This window comes from Coffea eugenioides, chromosome 6 (genome assembly GCF_003713205.1).
Source record: "Coffea eugenioides isolate CCC68of chromosome 6, Ceug_1.0, whole genome shotgun sequence".
NCBI classification, from domain to species: Eukaryota; Viridiplantae; Streptophyta; class Magnoliopsida; order Gentianales; family Rubiaceae; genus Coffea; species Coffea eugenioides.
Genome location: NC_040040.1, coordinates 22,346,399 through 22,350,115, shown reverse-complemented (window position 1 = coordinate 22,350,115; position 3,717 = coordinate 22,346,399). Strand labels below are relative to the sequence as shown.

The 3,717-nt window shown below is 42.3% G+C and overlaps 1 pseudogene; it reads left to right on the top strand.

Annotated features, from left to right (window-relative positions):
* Positions 1–303: 303 nt before the first annotated feature.
* Positions 304–3,500, top strand: LOC113775585 (annotated as a pseudogene).
* Positions 3,501–3,717: the final 217 nt, after the last annotated feature.

Below are 3,717 nucleotides of genomic sequence, written 5' to 3'. Positions count from 1 at the left end.
GTAAGTGATATTTTTAAAACTTTTAAGATACCAGATGAATTAAGAGAAACCTTAGGGAGGATACTGATATTATCCCATAATACAAAACAAAGATTGAGTTATATGCTTGCCTCATTCTCCCCTTATAATTGTGTCTCACCCAAATTCATACGTCTCTTTCCCAAATCATGTGGTCCATGTCCTCTTCTTCTACCACTGCCACACTTCCCTCGTTCCTCTTTTTTTCCAGAAAAGTACAGACAAGTACGTGTTCCCGCACCCATGGACCATGGCCGAATCCTCTATGAAGAAAAGTTGATCTCCTAGGACTTTTGAGTGACATGACGAAAGGAACCCATCGGTAGCTGGAAAATTGATTGTGGTACTGCAAATCACAAGATTGAGGCTGATATGCAAGTATATGTGGCTGAATTCACGATTTCTTGTCTACTATTGCTTGGACTATGTTGTGATTTTCTTGCATGTTTGATAGCTTCATGGTTTTGGACACTATTATTCACCTTTTTTTTAAAATTTTTTTTGCTACGGCAGGATGTTTATAACTGCTGACAGAGATGAGGATTAGACGGCAAGGGAAGATTTGAAAGGTGACGGGTGTTTTATGAGGCTGGCCAAGTAATTGAAAAAGGGTAAGATTTGATGAGGGGTGAAAAGGGTGGAGGAAATGGAGTTGGAGTCTTCTGGTACCTTCTTCATTTTCATTTTGGTTTTTCGCATTTTTTTTTTTTCCTGAAAATTATGGTTAGGAGTCAGGCCCTTTAACATAGTGAAGGGCGGTAATTGTTATTATACAAACCTGAGGGGAGCTTCCTGTAATTAGGCTAAACCTCAGGGAGATATGTGACATTATCGCATATATGTTATACACATGAAAAACATTCTTGCTGCTTGTTTGCATTTCCTAAAGAAATATATTTGTTGTAGATAATCAGTAGGTGGTGGAAGTTTGTTTCTGGACGGTAGAATGGGATCCGGATCAGCATCATCAAACTCAAAAAAGTCTTTGACATTCAGGGTGACCAGACAAAAGCCTGAGCTGGTCCGTCCGGCCAAGTCCACCCCTAGGGAATTCAAGCTCCTCTCTGACATCGACGATCAAGAGGGTCTTCGCACTCAACTCCCTGCCATCCATTTTTACCATAACCATAATAATGATCCCAGGATTAATGGGACCAGGAGGAGATTAGACCCCGTGAAGGTGATCAGGGAGGCTATTGCGAAGGCTCTGGTGTTCTACTACCCGTTTGCAGGGCGGCTGAGAGAAGGCCCCGGAAGAAAGCTGATGGTTGAGTGCACGGGAGAGGGTGTTCTGTTCATTGAAGCCGATGCAGACGTGACGCTGGAGCAGTTTGGGGATGCGTTTCAGCCTCCATTCCCGTGCTTGGAGGAGCTCCTCTATGATGTTCCTCACTCTGGAGGAATCCTTCACTGTCCTTTACTGCTTATACAGGTACAACCCAACCACTGTACCACTCTTTTGTGTCTTTTTTTTTTTGGTTCGTGAATGTGGAGGTGTCCCCATCACTCTTTCCCAGATTCTTCTAAGTTTCTCCAAGGAAGAGGTAAATTGATAGTTGAATCCACAACAAATACTACCTATTCTTAACGGTAGAAAAATGCTACCCTCTTTTTTGGTACATATCCATGATGCTAATCTACACTCTTTTAGATAAATCTCGCCTAGTTTCGTCTAAGGTGGCGTCTCACACAAATTGTCAACTTCAATGATAAATGTCTGCTCCCATGGGTAGTCCGATTGGTTCTGTAACCTGGTAGTTACTAGTAGGTCCGTGATCAACCCTTATGTGCTACCTCGCTGTGTACCATTGGGACAAGACTTTACGTAACCTTAGGAATTAGTCTAGCCGAAAGGTTAGAATGCCCTTTAAGTAAAAAAAATATGATAAATGCCCCACAAGTAGGCCTGGCCCTGTCCACTACCCAATTAAATTGTTCAGGGAGTGGGCTTTATATTTTGTTCTTACACTTGCAATCAATTACTGAGTGCCAATGGGAATTCTGTAAAATGCATCTACAATTATTGTATGAAAAAATTTAGTATCACGATACGGAGTAACTATTTGGATGAAACTCTTTGGTAGAATTATAAATTCTTAGTTACGATAAATAGCAATTGGAAGTCATAGTAGTGGGTATTTTCATATTTTGTTCTAGTAAGTAGCAGCTAATTAACTAGCTAAACTATATTATTCACTGATCATGTATATAACTGTAATGGTATTGTACTATATACGGTTTCGGACAGGTACGATTGGTTTTAGGTACTGTTGATATGGTTATTATACTTTTTCATGATACTTTGTTGTATTTCATGATGTACAATAAAAGTTATAGAAATGTACATCAAATCATGTAATACAACAAAAGTTATTTGAGTATACACAAAACCATGAAATGTGTACAACAATCGCACCAGTTATACTTAAGAGCAAATGTACTTGTCCAATTCCCATCATGTAAAACGTCTACGCAGGTAACTCGTTTAAGATGCGGTGGTTTCATCTTCGCACTTCGCCTAAATCACACCATGGCTGATGGTGCTGGACTCGGTCAGTTCATGAATGCTGTGGGAGAAATCGCACGGGGAGCCTCTGCCCCATCTATACAGCCAGTATGGCAGAGAGAGCTCCTCAATGCTAGAGACCCGCCAAGGGTGACGTGCACCCACCACGAATACGACCAGGTAGCTGATACCATGGGATCCATCATTCCCCAGGATGACATGGTCCATCGTTCTTTCTTCTTTGGCCCGGCAGAGATCTCAGCGCGATCTCAGCGCTGAGAAAATCGATCCCTCTTGACCTTAGTCGCACGTGTTCAACGTTTGATGTTCTGACAGCCTGGCTCTGGCGCTGCCGAACCATCGCCCTCCAGCCTGAACCTAACGAGGAAGTCCGTGTGATGTGCATTGTTAATGCTCGTTCCAAGTTCAATCCTCCCTTGCCCCAAGGATACTACGGCAATGCTATAGCATATCCAGTGGCGTTGACAACAGCCGGAGAACTATGCAACAAGCCTGTGGGATATGCAGTGGAGCTGGTGACCAAGGTCAAACGTGTTGTGACAGAAGATTACATGAGATCTGTGGCTGATTTAATGGTTATTAAAGGGAGCCCTCATTTCACTCTGGTGAGGACTTATCTTGTGTCGGATGGTACCCGGTCTAGGTTGACTGACGTTGACTTCGGTTGGGGAAAGCCGGTGTATGGGGGGCCGGCCAAGGGTACTGTTGCCAGCTTTCACATAGCTTTCAAGAACAAGAAGGGGGAGAAAGGAAGAATAGTTCCTATTTATCTGCCGGGTTTGGCAATGGACAGATTTGTGAGCGAGCTGAAAAAATTGTTGAGCAACAATGTCCATCGTGGTGCCATTACTGATCGCTCCATCTCCGTCAAATCAGCCTTGTGAACTAACTTTCTTTCTGTACCTGATCAAGTCCACCTCTGTATTTCTCATATCATTCGGATATCACCTGTCCAGCTCTTGCTATGACTCACTCACTCACTCTTAATCACCAAATTGAGTACACACTCCACACCGATTATTCACTCTACCAAAAGACGCAAAAATCCTAATTTACGATAACAAGAAAACGTAAGGAAAAACCCTTGATTATATGTTTAATTGCAATTATTGAGGGGGTGAATGAGTAGTAAAGCTATTGTAAAATAATGAATTCCAAATAAAAGGGAATTT